This window comes from Lycium barbarum, chromosome 11, assembly GCF_019175385.1.
Source record: "Lycium barbarum isolate Lr01 chromosome 11, ASM1917538v2, whole genome shotgun sequence".
NCBI classification, from domain to species: Eukaryota; Viridiplantae; Streptophyta; class Magnoliopsida; order Solanales; family Solanaceae; genus Lycium; species Lycium barbarum.
In genome coordinates, this window is record NC_083347.1 from 20,740,208 (window position 1) to 20,761,314 (window position 21,107).

Sequence of the window (21,107 nt, forward strand, 5' to 3'; positions counted from 1 at the left end):
TTGAAGATTTTGAATTGCTTAGCTAAAGCTATTTCTGCGGACTCTTAACTAGAGTAATTGTAGTTTGGTTGATTCTTGAAAATTTGAATTATGGATCTTAGAGTTGTGAACAGTCCTCTTTTAGTAACAAAGTGTCAACATGAAAGTTCACAAACAATTAGTTGCAGTTACTCCACATGTTTTGTTCCTTAGATTATTTTTTGCTGTCAAGTTAGGTATAAATTAAGCAGTATGATAGTAGTACAAAGTGGGAGTTGGGGTATTTCTCTTGATAGTTGAGTATCAATGATTGGCAATAAAATTCACTTGTATGTACTAGCACGATATATGTAGTAAGGAAAACTTCGAAATGTGAAGCCAAAAAAAATAATTCGAGGAAGCTTTTTTTCAAAGAAAGATTTTAGGGAGGTTGTGGGTGAAGTGTTTGTATGGTTGCAATTTGCACATGTTTTTTTTGGGTGCAGCAAAATTATAGAGACTAAATCCATGACATAACTTTCAACCTTGCCGATCTCGAAATACTGAGTTCAAAAATAAACCCTTGGTTTATAAACCCATGACATAACTTTCAATTTCTCTATTGCTATTTGTTGAGCACTCTACTTTTTCCCATTTGGTCAATAACGTTAGTAGCAATAAGCGACAAGATTGGCAAGCTAGACCACATATCAAGCCAATCCATAAACCCTGAGCATGTAGGTTGAACTTGAAAGCAAAGGTCTGCTATTGGCATGCCGATGAAATAGAATGTTGCTAAGTTGATGCACATACTCCAACGTTGCCACCCGCATCCTCTAGCCACCCCTGATAAAATTCCTTGAAAGAAATCGAATATAAACGATATTAAAAGAAGTGGCATCATGGAGGCAAATTTGTGAATTATCTCCGTGCTATCACTGAAGAGGCTAGCCCAGGCATTATGACCGATAAATAGAGCCAAATCAACTACAAGAGCGAAAAGCAATAGATAGCTTGAGAGTAACAACCATTGCATGTTTAGCTCTGCTCGGATTTCCAGCTCCTAATTCATTTGCAACGCTGGTGCTTGCAGCTGCACCTAGACCATAAGATATCACGTAGGCAATGGTTTCGGTATTTACACTCATTGCAGTTATGGAAGTGGTTGTTTCCCGAATTTGGCATCAAACCAGCTACACAAGAATCTCAAACGTGCAGTAATCCATAGCAGCAGAGGGCAAAAGCCAATTTCAAGTTTGTAATGATATGATGAAGTGGCTCGAATGAGAAACCATTCCTCCAAATATGGTTGAATCTCTTCGAAAAGAGCACGTATAGTCCCAACGTGAATTGTGAGATCCAAATCGAAACTGAAGCTGCTAATGATGCTCCTTTAAAACCAAGACTTGTCCAATGAACTAAAGCATGAGCAATACCAATGTGGATAACTAAAGATCCCACTGAACACACAACCATAGGTAGGATAGTCAACTGTGCCTGAAGAAATCTCAAAATGTTTTGCAAGACACCAGATGCAAGCAATCCAGGTATAAGAAATTTTCAAGAAAACACCTGCTTTTTTAGCTATGTTATGATCTTGATGAAATAAAATCCGAATCATTTCGGAATACAACCAAATAACAGCAACCACCATTGAATAGATGAACGATATGACGCATGGTGTTTGCAAATGTATTCCCAACATCCTATACTTTCTTGCTCGAAATCCTTGGCCACATAATGTCTCAAGAGCGCCACTTAATTAGTCCAAGTCCAAGTGTCCAACCATGAAAGAAAAACCAGTGACCATAGCCCATGAAATTACCAAGATTTGAGGCAGCTAGTTCAAGCTTGCCAATGTGATCAGCAAACATGAGAGACACAAGGTTGATGAAATAGAAGCTACTCGACACAACAACCCTAGGGAATTAAAACAATATTTGGTTCTTGGCTTCTTTCACATCTATTATCTTATGTTCCACCACATGTTTGTTTCTACATTGGATAATGCTGGTGGTAAGTGGTGATTTTCGAGACTTGAGTTATCCCTTGTCATCTAGCTCCCTTCTATCTGATATTTCCTTCAAGCTTTTAATTTACAGATGTAGGAGAAGTTAAAGCAGCAAAGGAAAATATGTAAAAGTCGTTATACACATGAACTGGACTGCTAGAACTAACAGGAGTTTTATTCCTAAAGCAAACTGGATACTTTTTTTTACCGGCAAAAATATCTAGAGTATTACGTGACATACTTTCCTTTTTAATCTGTCCTAAAAAGAATGTTACCTTTTCATAGTTAGAAACAATTTAACTTTAGTCACATAAATATCTAAGGTTTGTATTGGATCACAAATTTCATAATAGCCTGTTTAGTCAAACTTCTAAAATCAGCTTATTTCAAGAAGCACTTTTTCTAAAAATACTTTTCAAAAAAGTACTTTTGGTGAAAAACAATTTGTGTTTGGCCAAATTAATTTAAAAAACACTTTTGAGCAACAATTAGTGTTTGACCAAGCTTTTAAAAGGTGCTTCTAAGTGTATTTTTTTCAAAAAGTGCTTTTGGGAAGATATTATTTTTTTTAGCTTCTGAAAAACTAAAACTACTTCTGCTATTCCCCAAAAACACTTATTTTCTCCGAAAAGCTTAGCCAAACACCTCACTTTTTTAAAAATAAACACTTATTAAAAAAAATAAGTACTTTTGGGGAAAAATAAGCTTTGACCAAACAGGCTATAAGTAATTCCTTTCTTTTTTATAACTTTGTGTCTGGTCAAATAGTGCCACGTAAATAAAACATAGGGAGTATTTAAGTTTTGTTAAAGTTTTGACTAAACTTATTTTTCTCCAAAAGTACTTATTTTTCTCAAAAAGTGCTTATTTTAAAAATATTGAGGTGTTTGGCCAAGTTTTTGGAATAAAATAAGTACTTCCGGGGAGTAGCACAAGCAGTTTTTATAGCCAGTATAGCCAAGCTTATTTTTTCCCCAAAGTACTTATTTTTTCAATAAGTGCTTATTTTAAAGTTTTCCCAAAAGTACTTTTTGAAAAACACTTTTGAGAAAAACACACTTAAAAACACTTTTTATAAACTTGGCCAAACACTAATTGTTGCTCAAAAGTATTTTTTAAATTAACTGGCCCTTCTCACCTAAAAGTACTTTTTTGAAAAGCATTTTTTAAAAAAACACTTTTTAAAATAAGTTGATTTGCAGAATCTTGGCCAAACAGGCTAGATGTATGATAAATTTGGAGTTGGCTCCTCTCCACTACAAATTGCCTCCGGTTGGTCCAGAATAGCTCTAGATTTGCCACACCTATACAATTTTAAATTTAAAGGTTCAGCTTTGTCTCACTTAATTAATAAACCAATTGATAAGAACTAAATGGAGGATTGAATTACTTAATATCAATGGAGGAGAAAGATGAGACAATGAGGCAAGCATGAGAGCTTCAATGGAAGCCTCTTCTGTGAATAGAGAATATGAATGCGTACACTGTAAAGTACATAGTGAGGTCATACTTATACATTGTCATTTAATCTAACTAACTAACTAACTAACACTCTAAGCTAACTAGATGTAGTACAAGTATGTAGTACAAGTACAAGTTATGATTGTTATATCCCGCATTTTCGCATGTTCGGAAAATTCGAAATAAATTTGACTTGTAAGAAATAAGGTCATAGTTTGATCTTTATTTAATATATGTGTGTTGTCCATGGAATATTGACGCGAAAATATCGAGGAAGACTAAGGGTAAAAATTTAAATTTTGAAAATTAGTTTCGTGAATTACAAATTATTTAACCAAGTAATTGGGCTAGGAAAAAAAAAAGTCACAAAATGAGAGGCCCAATTTAAAGGGGTGGCCGGCCAACCCATCAAGGCCTAAGCCCATGGTCAAGATAAGACCAATTAAATACATAGAAGGGCCATTTTTTTTAGTCATCACTAGAGCTTTCGAGAACAAGAGAGAGAGAGAGAGAGCAAGAACCAAGAGGGGTTCGGCCAACCTACAAAAATAAAAAAAAATAAAAAAAATTGTTGGGCTCAAATCTTTGGCTCAAAATTCATCTCTTGTGAATTCCTATTAAGTTGGAAACCCTCTTCAATGTGATACAAATTTGGAAGCAAAAAAATACTTTTTTTTTTATCAAGTGGAAATTCTTGAAAAAGGTAAGAATTCTACTCTTTTTATCTTGGAAGAATTTTATATATATGTTGTAGTATATGGGAGTGAATGTAAAGTATGAGAATTTTGTGTTATGGGTATGTGGGTGTGTGGCCGAAAATGGGTGTTGATGGAGAGGAATGATCAAATTTTATTTATTATGTTAATTGTGTTGTAATGGCCTTTTTATGCAAATGGAAGAATTCTAGTTCAAATTGGCATGAAAATTGTTGTTAAGTTGTTGTAGGAAACTTTGTGATTTTATTGTAGATTTATGTAATTATGGAAATGGAATTGTTAAGGTGTAAATTGTGGTTGTTGTTGATGAAATGGGAAGATGAAAAATGTGTTGTGAATGTTGTGTCGAAGGTTGGAGATTTAGGATGAATTCTAGTCTTGGTGGGATTTTTGTATACTTTGTAAAATGGTATGAAATGCGTTTGAATTGCACTTGAATGATCTTGAATTGGTAGTGGACATGTAAGAATCGATATCGGCTTGAAAGATTCGTAGTTGAATTGAATGTCGATGAATTATGTTGAAAGAAAGGTTACTAGTGTTGGAATGCATTTTAAATTGGTTTTTGATGTTATTGGTTTGGTTGTTGGTATTGTTGGTATGGTTGTTGATGAATTTGGTCGAGTTTAATTCTCGGGGATGTTGAATTTACAGGGGAGGTGCTGCCGAAATTTCGGTAGACAAATACTAATTAGAATTAAAAAATTCTGAGTACTAGTAGCTAATTTTTAGGTAATTGATAATATTATTGTAGATATTGGAGAGCCCGAACTTGAGTCGGGATTTGTTTGGCGAGGGATCGAGATTTGGTAGTGAGCGATCGAGGTATGTAAAGCTTACCGTTCTTCCTTTTTGGCATGACCTTTATGCAATAAACGAATGACTTATATGTATGCTCCAAAGAAATATTCTACTCCTAGAGCCACTAGGATGACCTATGTTCTTGACTTCCATAAATTATTCCATATGATTTGTCACATGCCTATGATGTTTGAAATATTAGTCGATACGTTTCCGGATATGGTTTGAAAAATATTTGGTATGGCCTACGTTTGGACACGTAAATTTTGGATATGTGCATATGATTCTAAGACTCCGTTTGAAGTACCCTATAATGTTATTTGAAAGTTTCGTAATATGAATGATACTAAATTTTCAGAAAATGACCTATGATGTATTTTTCGAAAGTTTTGTAATTTGAAAGTTCGTAACTTTTGTATACTAATTCCGATGAACTCGATGCTTACCTTGAGCCTTCTAATATCAATATGTATATGTATTTGTTCGCCGAGTCTTGGGATTCATTTAAATATGTATATGCATATGGTTTCCGCACTACTCCGCTCGTGCCTAATACTATGGTATCGTTCGCCGGATCCCGGGCCGATTTTTTGATCGTGCGCACTATGTTATATTCGGGAGTATGATGTGTTACGGTTCCCGAGGCCTCGCCATAGGGTCGGGTTCCGCTTATATACGGCGTTATGATGTGATATGATATATGACATGTTCTGATATCGTGATGTGATATGATGATACGATATGTTCGGAGATTGTATGGAGATTTGAAACCTTCTGGAGTATGATGTGTTGTGGCGCCAGCGTCGGAGTGGCGACCACGTTCCTGAGCCTTATGCATGATTTTTATTTGCATGATATATACATATACTTTCTGTACAGATTTTGATATACCCATTCTGTATCCATATTCTGTACTCCTCACTTCGGTTATGATTTGAATTTCTGTATTTCATGCTTTGCATACTCAGTACATATTTCGTACTGACCCCCTTTCCTCGGGGGATGCGTTTCATGCCCGCAGGTGCAGACGTTCGTTTTGGTGATCCTCCAGTATAGGATACATATTCTGCCACTTGGATTACTCCTTTTGATTCGGAGCTCATATTTTTGGTATATATCTTTTGTTATACACATTCTGTATATATGACTATTTGGGTACGGCGGGGCCCTGTCCCGTCCTATGTTCTGTAATGTTTTGTAGAGGCCTGTAGTCATATATGTGGGTCATGGGTCATGCTTGTTCGTTTGTGATTATGATCTGCGTCTTAATGCGGCCCCGTTTGCTATTATGGCCAAAACGGCCCATTTGTCTGTATATGTGTATATATCTGGCGATGTGTATTCCGCCAATCTATCGGATTTGGATATGATGTTTTCTGTACGGGCGACCGCTTAAGATGATATTTGTTTTCAGTATTTGCTTAAATGACGTATGTTCAGTTTGAATGAAATTTTGATATGTCGATCTGGTACGTAAGTCTGTTTGAGTGTCCAAATAGGGCACTAGTCGCGGCCCACGGGGCTGGGTCGTGACAGAAGTGGTATCAGAGCGGTTTGTCCTCGGAATGTCTACATGTCGTGTCTAGTAGAGTCTTGTTTATCGGTGTGTTGTGCACCACATCTATAAACAGGAGGCTACAGGACATTTAGGGTGTTACTTTTCCTTGAATCTTAGATCGTGCGATAGAGCTGTGCTATTAGGATGACTCTTTTCTGACCAGCTGTTATATTTTTCAGTGATGCCTCCGAAGAAGGCGACGGCTGCCCAGAAGGGCAAAGTAGTGGCAGGAGAGACCAGTCAGGCACAGAGAGCTACTCGGACTCGTACTCAGACTACGTCTGAAACTGCGCCGCAGTTAGCGGGCTCCGCTACGCCATCATCATCAGAGGAGCCTGGAGCGACTCCACCATTAGCTCCAGAGACTCTAGCGCCCGAGCCTCCATCTCCTCAGCCAGGGGCGGAGGACAGGGCGATGAGAGAGGCCGTGCAGTTATTGACGACACTAGTAGCAGGTCAGGCTCGCAGACGCGGGCTAGGAGGTGATGATATGGACAGACGTGACAGTCTGAGGGTTCGGGATTTCTTGACTTGTGGTCCCCCAGAGTTTTACGGGTCAAAGCCCGAAGAGGACCCCCAGGATTTCATTCGACAGATGCAGCGCTCGTTGAGACTGGTCAGGGCTTCTGAGACCGAGTCTGTCGAGTTAGCTTCACACACATTGCGAGATGTTGCGATTAATTGGTATGAGTCTTGGGAGCTATCCAGGGGCGAGGATGCTCCACCAACCGTATGGGATGAGTTTGTAGCCGCCTTTCTCAGCCACTTTTTGCCCCTAGAGTTGCGGCGGGCGAGAGTTGATAGATTTCTGCAGCTGCGACAGGGAGGCAGGAGTGTCCGAGAGTACAACTTGGAGTTTGATTCTCTGGCTAGATATGCACCTGCCATAGTAGCTGAGATGCCTGATCGGATGCACCGGTATGTGATAGGATTGGATCGCTATTTGATTGACAGGTGTATGGCGATGGCATCGCAGACTGGTATGGACATCGCCCGGTTACAGGCTTATGCGCAAGGGATGGAGGACCGGCATAGAGAGGATCAGTCTGGCAGAGATCGTGACAGGAGGCCCCCCAAGCGGGCTCGGTCAGCTGGATATTATGGAGAGTCTCGAGGCGGGCAGCCTCAGCAGCAGCGGTCTAGTAGATATCCTCCTCCGTCAGGCCGGAGTACACAGTCTACAGGTAGACGATTTGGCAGTGCAGGGTATTCTGGAGCGGGCCAGAGTTCCAGAGCCTCAGGTTCTCAGACGATTAGAGGTCCCAGTCAGTCTAGGCCACCCCTGCCCCGGTGTTCTTATTGTGGGAGGTCGCACCCAGGAGAGTGTTACAGGGCCACAGGTGCCTATGTTTCTTGCGGCCGCCAGGGCCATATTATGAGAGATTGTCCGTTGGCGGGTGGTTCTGGTGGTGCAACTCAGCCGACGAGATCAGCTGCTGGTTCGTCTTCTACTCCTTCAGCTATGCGCCCAGCGGGCCGCGGTAGAGGTTGTGGCGGGGTTTCTGATTCCAGCGGTCCTTCGAACCGCATATATGCATTGGCTAGCCGACAGGATCAGGAGGCGTCGCCAAATGTTGTTACAGGTACATTATTGGTTTTATCTCGAGCTGTATATGCATTGATCGATCCAAGTTCTACGTTATCATATATTTCTCCCCTTGTCGCTAGTAAAATTGGGATAACACCTGAACCTATAGAGCCGTTCGAGGTAGCTACACCGGTTGAGGATTTTATTATAGCGAGGAAGGTATATAAAGACTGTTATGTGATTATATGTGGCCGTTGCACTAAGGCTGATTTGGTAGAATTAGAAATGATGGAATTCGATGTTATTATGGGTATGGATTGGTTAGCCTCATGTTATGCTAATGTTGATTGCCAGAATAAGGTAGTTCGCTTCCAGTTTCCAGGGAAACCAGTTATAGAATGGGCAGGAAATACAGCATCACCGAGGAGTAAGTTTATTTCATACCTCAAGTCTAGGAAGATGATTCAGAAAGGGTATATCTATCATTTGGTTCAAGTGCATGATACTAAAGCAGAAGCACCTACACTCCAGTCAGTTCCGATTGTTAATGAATTTCCAGATGTATTTTCGGATGAGCTTCCAGGTCTCCCACCTGAGCGGGAGATAGACTTTACGATAGATGTGCTGCCAGACACTCAGCCTATATCTATTCCTCCTTACAGAATGACACCTGCAGAATTAAAAGAGTTGAAAGAGCAGCTGAAAGATCTATTAGAAAAAGGCTTCATCAGGCCTAGTACGTCACCCTGGGGAGAGCCGGTATTGTTTGTAAGAAAGAAAGACGGGTCGCTGCGGATGTGCATTGATTACCGACAACTGAATAAGGTGACCATAAAGAATAAATATCCCCTCCCCCGGATTGATGATTTATTTGATCAGTTACAGGGTACTAAATATTTTTCGAAGATAGATTTGCGATCGGGCTATCATCAGGTGCGGGTACGAGAGACAGACATTCCAAAGACTGCTTTCAGGACCCGGTACGGGCATTATGAGTTCAGAGTGATGTCTTTTGGGCTAAATAATGCTCCAGCAGTGTTTATGGATTTGATGAATCGGGTATTCAGGCCGTTTCTGGATATGTTCGTGATTGTGTTTATTGATGATATTCTGGTTTATTCACGATCAGCAAATGAGCATTCAGATCAGCTGAGGACCGTACTTGGCACACTGCGGGAACAGAAATTATATGCTAAATTCTCCAAATGTGAATTCTGGTTAACCTCAGTGGCATTCTTGGGGCATATCGTTGGAGCAGATGGTATTCGGGTTGATACGCAGAAGATCGAGGCTGTACAGAATTGGCCTAGGCCTACGACACCGACTGAGGTACGCAGTTTTCTAGGATTGGCCGGATATTACAGGAGATTTGTGGAGAGTTTCGCTTCTATTGCAGCACCCTTAACAAAGCTAACTCAGAAGGCAGCAAAATTTCTATGGACCGATGCTTGTGAACGTAGCTTCCAGTTGCTGAAGGAAAAATTAATTACAGCCCCAGTTCTAGCTCTTCCAGAGGGATCAGATGGGTATGTTATTTATTGTGATGCTTCTGGTATTGGGATAGGTTGTGTACTAATGCAACACGGTCGAGTTATAGCCTATGTTTCCCGGCAGCTCAGACCGCATGAGAGAAATTATCCCGCTCATGATCTGGAATTAGCTGCGATGATTCATGCTTTGAAGATATGGCGGCATTACTTATATGGGGTCCATGTTGATATCTATACGGACCACAAGAGCCTCCAGTATATTTTCAAGCAAAAGGAGTTGAATCTGCGGCAACGGAGATGGCTCGAATTGTTGAAAGACTATGACGTTGACATTTTGTATCATCCGGGAAAAGCCAACGCTGTAGCCGATGCACTTAGCCGCAAGTCCATGGGTAGTTTGACTGCTGTGCAGCCAGAGAATAAAGAATTAGTACGTGAGATTCATCAGTTAGCCAGTCTTGGAGTCTGTTTGGCCGATTCTGGAAATATTGGGGTTTCTGTCCGAGGAGTTGCTGAATCATCGATTATGGAAGAGGTAAAACAGCGTCAGTTCGAGGATCCTATTCTGGTACAGTACAGAGATACAACCCTTGATAAGGGAAAGACCCAGTTTGAAGTTTCACCCGACGGGGTATTATTATACGGAGGCAGGTTATGTGTGCCGGACGTTGCAGGGCTGCGACGGCAGATTATGGGAGAGGCACATTATGCTCGGTATTTTGTTCATCCTGGATCCACTAAAATGTACCACGATCTCAGATGCTTATATTGGTGGGATGGTATGAAGAGAGATATTGCAGAGTTCGTTGCTAAGATCGAGCATCAAAAGCCCGGCGAATTGTTACATGAAATGGAAATCCCAGCTTGGAAATGGGAAATAATTAATATGGATTTCATTACAGGTTTACCGCGCACTCCACGCAGGTATGATTCTATTTGGGTTATTGTTGATAGGCTGACGAAATCAGCCCATTTTCTTCCGGTTAGGACTACTTATTCGGCTGAGGATTATGCCAGATTGTATATAAAAGAGATAGTAAGGCTTCACGGAGTTCCTATATCTATTATCACCGACAGAGGTGCTCAGTTTACAGCAAATTTCTGGAGATCATTTCAGGAGGGATTAGGGACTCAGGTGAGTCTTAGCACAGCATTCCATCCTCAGTCCGACGGACAGGCCGAGTGTACTATTCAGACACTGGAAGATATGCTACGGGCCTGTGTTATCGATTTCAGAGGTAGCTGGGATGATCATTTGCCGCTTATTGAATTTGCTTATAATAATAGTTATCATTCCAGTATTCAGATGGCGCCGTATGAAGCCCTATGTGGTAGAAAATGCAGGTCTCCGATTGGTTGGTTCGATGTGGGTGAAACAAAGTTGATCGGGCCAGATATGATCCAACAATCAGTCGATAAGGTAAAACTCATTCGGGAACGGTTATTAGCAGCTCAGAGTCGATAGAAATCATATGCAGATAAACGACGTCAACCTTTAGAGTTCCAGGTTGGTGACTGGGTATTTCTGAAAGTGTCACCTATGAAAGGTGTGATGAGATTTGGTAGAAAAGGGAAGCTCAGTCCGCGATATATTGGGCCTTATCAGATTATTCGGAAGATAGGCAAGGTCGCCTATGAGCTAGACTTACCGTCCGATCTGAAGGCAGTACATCTGGTATTTCATGTGTCAATGCTCCGTAAATGTATTGGTGATCCTTCTAGAGTATTCCCCATAGAAGATATTCAGGTAACGGAGGAATTGTCCTACGAAGAACGACCTGTAGCTATTCTGGATCGTCAGGTGAGGAGACTACGCACCAAAGATGTACCCTCTGTCAAGGTCTTGTGGCGAAATAATAATAGAGAAGAAATGACTTGGGAAGCGGAGGATGAGATGAAGAACAAGTACCCTCACCTGTTTCCTATGCCTTCAGGTAATCTAAATTCCGTATTTGGTTATGTTGATTAATGAATAATTTATATGTGCTGTCCATATAAAGAACCTCCCCCAAAATGTTCATAAGACCTATAAGGCTAATTTAAAATTCGAGGACGAATGTTCTAAAGGGGGGGAGAATGTTATATCCCGCATTTTCGCATGTTCGGAAAATTCGAAATAACTTTGACTTGTAAGAAATAAGGCCATAGTTTGATCTTTATTTAATATATGTGTGTTGTCCATGGAATATTGACGCGAAAATATCGAGGAAGACTAAGGGTAAAAATTAAAATTTTGAAAATTAGTTTCGTGAATTACAAATTATTTAACCAAGTAATTGGGCTAGGAAAAAAAAAGTCACAAAATGAGAGGCCCAATTTAAAGGGGTGGCCAACCAACCCACCAAGGCCCAAGCCCATGGTCAAGATAAGACCAATTAAATACATAGAAGGGCCATTTTTTTCTTAGTCATCACTAGAACTTTCAAGAACAAGAGAGAGAGAGAGCAAGAACCAAGAGGGGTTCGGCCAACCTACAAAAAAAAATAAAAAATTGTTGGGCTCAAATCTTTGGCTCAAAATTCATCTCTTGTGAATTCCTATTAAGTTGGAAACCCTCTTCAATGTGATACAAATTTGGAAGCAAAAAAATACTTTTTTTTTATCAAGTGGAAATTCTTGAAAAAGGTAAGAATTCTACTCTTTTTATCTTGGAAGAATTTTATATATATGTTGTAGTATATGGGAGTGAATGTAAAGTATGAGAATTTTGTGTTATGGGTATGTGGGTGTGTGGCCGAAAATGGGTGTTGATGGAGAGGAATGATCAAATTTTATTTATTATGTTAATTGTGTTGTAATGACCTTTTTATGCAAATGGAAGAATTCTAGTTCAAATTGGCATGAAAATTGTTGTTAAGTTGTTGTAGGAAACTTTGTGATTTTATTGTAGATTTATGTAATTATGGAAATGGAATTGTTAAGGTGTAAATTGTGGTTGTTGTTGATGAAATGGGAAGATGAAAAATGTGTTGTGAATGTTGTGTCGAAGGTTGGAGATTTAGGATGAATTCTAGTCTTGGTGGGATTTTTGTATACTTTGTAAAATGGTATGAAATGCGTTTGAATTGCACTTGAATGATCTTGAATTGGTAGTGGACATGTAAGAATCGATATCGGCTTGAAAGATTCGTAGTTGAATTGAATGTCGATGAATTATGTTGAAAGAAAGGTTACTAGTGTTGGAATGCATTTTAAATTGGTTTTTGATGTTATTGGTTTGGTTGTTGGTATTGTTGGTATGGTTGTTGATGAATTTGGCTGAGTTTAATTCTCGGGGATGTTGAATTTACAGGGGAGGTGCTGCCGAAATTTCGGTAGACAAATACTAATTAGAATTAAAAAATTCTGAGTACTAGTAGCTAATTTTTAGGTAATTGATAATATTATTGTAGATATTGGAGAGCCCGAACTTGAGTCGGGATTTGTTTGGCGAGGGATCGAGATTTGGTAGTGAGCGATCGAGGTATGTAAAGCTTACCGTTCTTCCTTTTTGGCATGACCTTTATGCAATAAACGAATGACTTATATGTATGCTCCAAAGAAATATTCTACTCCTAGAGCCACTAGGATGGCCTATGTTCTTGACTTCCATAAATTATTCCATATGATTTGTCACATGCCTATGATGTTTGAAATATTAGTCGATACGTTTCCGGATATGGTTTGAAAAATATTTGGTATGGCCTACGTTTGGACACGTAAATTTTGGATATGTGCATATGATTCTAAGACTCCGTTTGAAGTACCCTATAATGTTATTTGAAAGTTTTGTAATATGAATGATACTAAATTTTCAGAAAATGACCTATGATGTATTTTTCGAAAGTTTTGTAATTTGAAAGTTTGTAACTTTTGTATACTAATTCCGATGAACTCGATGCTTACCTTGAGCCTTCTAATATCAATATGTATATGTATTTGTTCGTCGAGTCTTGGGATTCATTTAAATATGTATATGGATATGGTTTCCGCACTACTCCGCTCGTGCCTAATACTATGGTATCGTTCGCCGGATCCCGGGCCGGTTTTGTGATCGTGCGCACTATGTTATATTCGGGAGTATGATGTGTTACGGTTCCCGAGGCCTCGCCATAGGGTCGGGTTCCGCTTATATACGGCGTTATGATGTGATATGATATATGACATGTTCTGATATCGTGATGTGATATGATGATACGATATGTTCGGAGATTGTACGGAGATTTGAAACCTTCTGGAGTATGATGTGTTGTGGCGCCAGCGTCGGAGTGGCGACCACGTTCCTGAGCCTTATGCATGATTTTTATTTGCATGATATATACATATACTTTCTGTACAGATTTTGATATACTCATTCTGTATCCATATTCTGTACTCCTCACTTCGGTTATGATTTGGATTTCTGTATTTCATGCTTTGCATACTCAGTACATATTTCGTACTGACCCCCTTTCCTCGGGGGCTGTGTTTCATGCCCGCAGGTGCAGACGTTCGTTTTGGTGATCCTCCAGTATAGGATACATATTCTGCCACTTGGATTACTCCTTTTGATTCGGAGCTCATATTTTTGGTACATATCTTCTGTTATACACATTCTGTATATATGACTATTTGGGTACGGCGGGGCCCTGTCCCGTCATCTGTTCTGTTATGTTTTGTAGAGGCCTGTAGTCATAGATGTGGGTCATGGGTCATGCTCGTTCGTTTGTGATTATGATCTGCGTCTTAATGCGGCCCCGTTTTCTATTATGGACAAAACGGCCCATTTGTCTGTATATGTGTATATATCTGGCGATGTGTATTCCGCCAATCTATCGGATTTAGATATGATGTTTTCTGTACGGGCGACCGCTTAAGATGATATTTATTTTCAGTATTTGCTTAAATGACGTATGTTCAGTTTGAATGAAATTTTGATATGTCGATCTGGTACGTAAGTCTGTTTGGGTGTCCAAATAGGGCACCAGTCGCGGCCCACGGGGCTGGGTCGTGACAATGATAAATACATAAGTCTCCAATACCCCCCCCCCCCTCAAATTGGAAGTGAACTTGCTGAGGAGATTGGAATGTTTGATGCCAGTAAGAGACTTTGTGAAGATGTCAGCCAATTGGTCATGAGTTGAAATGTGATGGAGGGATATGAGACCATCCTGCAGCTTGTCTCGAACAAAGTGGCAGTCCACTTCTATGTGCTTTGTGCGTTCATGGAACACAGGGTTCCGAGCAATGAGTAAGGCAGCTTGACTGTCACAGAACACAGGCACGTGTAAAGATATTGGGACAGTCAACTCTTCTAGCATTCTAACCAACCAAACCAACTCACCCACGACCTGTCTAGTAGACCTGTATTCAGCTTCTGCTGATAAGAGAGCAACAGTGTGTTGCTTCTTGGACTTCCAACTGATGGGATTGTTATACCCCTTTTTAACCGGGTTGAAGCGGAGTACAACATATTGGAGATTCCTATATTGCTTTGTTTTAAGGAGTCGCCACCTAATTGATTTTAAGGTGAATTAGGGCACCTAATTATTAACTAAGGTAAAGCTGGCTAAACCTCCGTTAATAGTCTGCTTAATCAGTGTGATTCTAGGTAAGAGTTCTATATTATCCTAAAGGGAAGGGATTAGGCATCCTTTAGAATCCGTTAACTACGGTTATCCGGCCAGACTTAGGTTAATTAATTAATGCTAAATAAGATGCCTGAAATTTTAAGAAAAGGGGCTAAGAAATGTTGCTAAGGTTTTTTAAGAAAAAAAAATATAAGAATGTTGCTTAAGATAGGATTTAGAGAAAATATAATAATTTGCATAAAAGAAGATTTTAAATGCCATTTAAAATAAAATTTATAAAAGTTGCTAAGGCTTTAAATAAAAAATGCTATTTAGAATGAGATTTGCAGAAAATATAATAATTTGCATAAAAGGAACTTTAAAATACCATTTAAAATAAACTTATAAATGCTGCAAAGAATTTAAATAATAATGTTGTTTAAAATAAGATTTGCATGAAATATATAAGTAGAAGAAAACGCGAGTTTGTGCGGTGTTTAAATAAATATTTGAAACGACTCAAATGGTGAGATATTAATTGATTTTTGCGATTTAAGAGCCTAAACAAAATATAAAAACAACTAATGTGGGCTTTCTTTATCCTTTTATTAACTATGCTTAAAGATATGCGTAATTGACTCAAAACTTAAAGAGTTATTTATAAAATATATTTGCGTATTAGTGAAATTCTGAATTTCCTAAGATAGTAAGAATAAAAATGATTTCTTTAACCCAAAATATGTAGGCATGCTATTTTGCAAATCAATTATTCCAATAAAAATAAATACTATATATGCTGTAAATATAAAAGAAACTTAGGGGACTAATGATGAATTTCTCTCTTAAATTAACTACCCGTTATGCTAAAGCTAACCTACTAATTTTCCTAAGGTTCATTTTATCTAAGGAAACAAAGTAAAGTATTAATTGTGCAATACAAAATTCAAGGCATAAAAAAAAATAAAGGGGCAAATGTTGTTAAATGGGCTCAGCCCATTATCGAACTATTAGCCATGCTGCTGTTGGAATGGGTTCAGCCCATTTTCTAAAAGGCTGATGCGGATCTGTTTTGCTGCTGTTGGGCTTCGGCCCAGCAGAGATTTTTATGCACTGCTGCGGGTGGGCTGGACACGGAAGATGACCCGAGGAGATTATGTTGGGCTTTTAGCCCAACACCAAATGCGGAAGACGATGAGTCCGAGGGACTCGTATGCGATGGTCATGCATAAAAACGAAAGGAAAAGGATTAGTATATGATCAATAAATTATATTAAACGTATGAAATATAAACTCAAACGAACCGGCATATTATGTATATTTTATGTATACTCTATGTATACCTTATGTTATTGGATTAAGTATTTCAGATCATGATGGAGACTAAAAAAAATCGAAATGCCAGATTTGTTCATGTTTAAACTGGAAAAGTAGTGACGAAAAATACAGAGATGACCTCAACTACGTTATTACCATTTTAGAAATAACAGTCGATTATTAAAACAGTTAACCAAAAAAACAGGAGAAGATGATTTGTTTTGAAAACAAAATCGGCTATTCTCTTCAAGAGTAGACAACACAGAGAGGACAAACACTAATGATTGAACACATTAACATCTCCACGATTCAGCTGACCAAGAAAAGCATTTAAAGGCTCTTATCATTTATAACTCCACTTGGATTCAATCGAACAGAAGTAAAGAGAAGGGTAATATACAAAGGGAAAACAGGCCGCACGCATGATATACCAAATTTATGCTTGTTTGTTAATACTTAAGGGGGTCCTAGGCAATTCAGTATCTAATTTAAACTCAACAAGACAAGCAGTAGGATCTAAGTTGAGGTAAACACTTAATGTCAGCATATTTCCCTTATTCAGAGCTTCAACATTTGTTTTAATCTCAATGGAAACACCAACGCAGTATTAAAGGAGCAGAACTGATTTTAAAGAAAATTTCAATAGTTTATAAGACCACAAATATTCATTTGATGTCTGATTGGTCAATTTGATGTGAATGAATGTGGTATTGAAAACTATCTTACTCCTACTTCTTCAAATCAAGAACACACAAACAAAATGAAGATATGTAATTTTAGAGATAAAACTGAAAAATGGGCAGTTAGACTGTTCAAGCAGCTAACTATTTTACCATTTAGACAATTGAACCAATTGGTGAAAGACAACTGAGATGGCACTTGAGGTAAACCAGTTCAAAAACTGAACTTTGTTTAGACAAAATAAGGACATAAATTGACTTCCAAGTTTGAGTTATCTTGTAGACTTTTACTAGAAACCAGCAAGTACATTTCTTATTCTTTTCTTTAATCTCAACAATTTATAACACCTGACAGTATGCAGCAAGTATAGCAAAACCAATCTTACTTTCACCATGACATTTTGATATTCCAAATAACAACAAAGGGACTTAGACTAAAAAGAGGAACTGGTAACCATCTTACACTAAAGAAAAACTCAGTGCAACACATTTTGTTCTTAATACCAAGAGATCATTTATGAATACTAAACTAAAGCATGAAACCAAAGATAGTAGGCTACTGTAAAGTGCCCACCAGTAGTTAAATGAGTCGCAGGCAAGAAACTAATCTGAAACCACAGTGATCATCTATTCACGCATGAACACACAAATGGATATTTCAGTTATATCAAAAGCCAACCAATCCACCAACTGGATACTAAAAAATTATTCATATTATCTTATGTGAAGCAGGTGGTTTAAAATTAATTTGGTACTACAGATTTCATGGGTATTTCTTATTCAGAACCAATCTATTCTAACACATATGTAAATACCAAACTACACACACAAATCCCATAGGAGCAGTAAAATAAACTAACACAGGACAAACATTGTTTAGCTAACTAACTCGTCACATAAACATTCTTAATCACAAACAATGGCAAAAACTGAGTTAACACATAGTAACTAAAGAAACAAAAGAATGCAAAAAATAAATGGGAAAGGGGAATTACCTTCTTCGGGTGCAGCGAAGTGAGGCGAAGGTTTCGATATAACCTCGAACACTACAGACTCCGGCCTCGAATTTACTCGGACTCGAATCAGTTGCCGGAACCAAAAGGGAACCAGAATAATTTTCTATTTTCAAATGAATATCAAAACAAGATTAAAACTGATGAAGACTTAGTAATTTCCCACGGAAATTGAAGCGATCAAAAGAAACTTAAAACTTTTAGGGGATTTCTGCGGCTAAAGAACTTGTTCTTGGGGAATTTTATGAATCGAAAAATCCTCCCCTAAAATGGATTTGAAGCAAATACTTATAGGGGGGTAGAAACAACTAGGGTTTCGTTTGTGACGAAGAGAGAGAGGAGCGGGGGGACAAGAGGGAATGGGGGTGGCAGTGAGCGTGGGGAACAGGGGAAGGTGGAAGTGGCAGAGGCAACCTGGGGGGAGATAAGGGAGAGAAGAGAGATGAAGAGGGAGGGGGCGGCTGAAAAATGGGAAGGGAACCCTAGTGGTTCCTTTGTTTTGAACGAAAATGGGTCGGGTAAGAGTAGTGGGCCGGGCTGTGGGTTAATGGACTGGGTCAATTTTCTTTTGGGCTGGGTATTAAAATTTGGACTGATCTGAAAATTGGGTTGATGAATTTAAATATGGCTGGTCATTAATGGACTGGTCCAAGAAGGTTTGTGGATTAATTGGAACGGATGAGTCCGCAATTTGGCTGATGGATTTAAAGTATGGGGCTTTATAAATTTGAAATAAAGGACCCATTTTAATTAATTATATACTAAGTGTGCTAAAATATTACCTAATATAAAATATGTAATTATTAGTGCTCAGGTAATAAAATTGTATGACATTGTAATAGCCGTGCAATAATATTTTAAAAATAAATAAACGCTATCATTTAATTGTGCGAAATAAATGCGATGCATATGCATAAGGTGGAAAAAATGTTGAAACGCAAATTATGATAATACTGGTAACAATAATAATAACAAAAATAATAATAATAATAATAATAATAATAATAATAATAATAATAATAATAATAATAATGGTAGTAGTAACGGTAATAAAAATAGAAGATAATAACAGTAGTGACTTCAACAGGATAATAAAAATGCCAGTAAAAAGTTAATAATTATAGTAAAATATGAATAGTTATTTTTTAAGTTGCCAAAAATATTAATAAGGTAAATAGATATTTTGGAGGAAAGGTGGGACAAAATTGGGTGTCAACAGGGACAGTCTCCAAGGAGGATAATGTAGCCACTAATAGACCTCATAGATTCAGGACATGCAGCCCAATCTGAATCACAGAAAGCTCTCACTGCATAATTCCCTTTATTGGAGAAGAAGATACCTACAGTAGGATCACCTCTTAAGTACCTTAACACATGGAATGTTGCCTGTAGATGAGATTTTCTAGGGCTCTGCATGTATTGGCTTAAGTGTTGGACACTGTAAGCTATATTAAGCCTGGTATGAGTGAGGAAATTTAGCTTGCCTATCAGCTTTCTGTAGTGGGATGGATCTGTCAGGAGTGGACTGTCATCTGCTCTTAGTTTTATTGTAGGATCAAGTGGTGAGGATAAGGGAGATTTTTGCAGACAAGCATATTCTCTCAAGAGGTCCATAGTGAATTTTCTTTGGGAAATTAATGCACCATCAACTTTATACAACACTTCAAAACCCAAGAAATAATGCAGAAACCCCAAGTCATTGATCTTGAAGGTAGTGTGTGTCACACCCCATTTTAACCGGAGTCAAAATTAGGGAGCACGACGTATTGGTGATTCCTATTTTTTGTTTTGATTTTAAGGAGTCGCCACCTAATTAATTTAACGGTGAATTAGGACACCTGGAGTTTAACTAAGGCAAAGTTAAAAACTAAACCTCAATTAATAGTCTGCTCAACCAGTATGATTCTAGGTAAGGGCTCTATATTATCCTAAAGGGAAGGGGTTAGGCATCCTTTAGAATCCGTTAACTTACGGTTATCCGACCAAACTTAGGTTAATTAATTAGGGCTAAAGATGCAAATATAATATTTAAAATTAAAGAAAATAGCTTATAATACTGCTAAAGTTTTAAAGAAAAATATAAATTGTTGATTAAGATAAGATTTAGAGAAAAATATGATAATTTACATAAAAGAAGATTTTAAATGCCATTTCGAATAAAACTTATAAAATTGCTAAAAAGACTTTAAATAATAATGCTTTTTAAAATAATATTTGTATAGAATATATAAATAGAAAAAGACGCGGATTTGTGCAGTATTTTAATAGACATTTGAAACAAACCAAATAGTGAGATATTAATGATTCTTTTCTGCGATTTTAAAAGCAATATCAATGTGGTGATGTAGAGATGCTTAGACTTGTTCTTTTGCTTAGAAGGCGATTATGACGAAAAAGGACATAAGTTTTCCTCCTTTCCTTAACTTTATTAATTACCTTTAGCTAAAATGATATATGATTGATTCCAAATTTGAAGGGTTATTTGCGAGAATATGCTTGAGTTTACACTTATGTAATAGTGGTATTTTGGAAATCAAAATATTAATTTATGCCATCAATTATTCTAGAAGCAAATATTATAGATTCTATAGATAATTTAATGTGGAGAGAAGAAAATGAAACTTAGGGGATTGATTATTGGTTTTGTTTAAACTAACTACCCATTACTAAAACTAAGCCTACTAATTATTTAAGATTTATCTAAACTAGGAAAAAACAAAACAAACAAAGAGTTAGTTTGCATAATACAAATTTATATGCACAAAAATAAAATAAAAGAGTAATAAGTATCAAATGGGCCAGCCCGTTTGGGACTGCTGGACCCATTTTTCTGTTGGGCTTCGGCCCAGCAGTTTTCATATTATTGGGCTGCTGCTGATGTTCCTGTGTATTGGGCTTTAGCCCAGAAACTTCATTTTTATTCTCTTGGCTGCGGACAGGGACTAAAGAAGATCTCGTTGGGCTTTTAGCCCAACATCAAACACGGAAGAAGGATGAGTCCTTCGGACTCGTATGCGGTGTTCATGCATAAGATAAAAAAAAGAAAGGA

At 38.1% G+C, this 21,107-nt stretch overlaps 1 pseudogene; it reads right to left on the reverse strand.

Moving 5' to 3' along the window:
* Nucleotides 1-34: 34 nt before the first annotated feature.
* LOC132619541 (protein DETOXIFICATION 18-like) lies at nt 35-19,672 on the reverse strand (annotated as a pseudogene).
* Between the last annotated feature and the right edge of the window lie 1,435 nt (nt 19,673-21,107).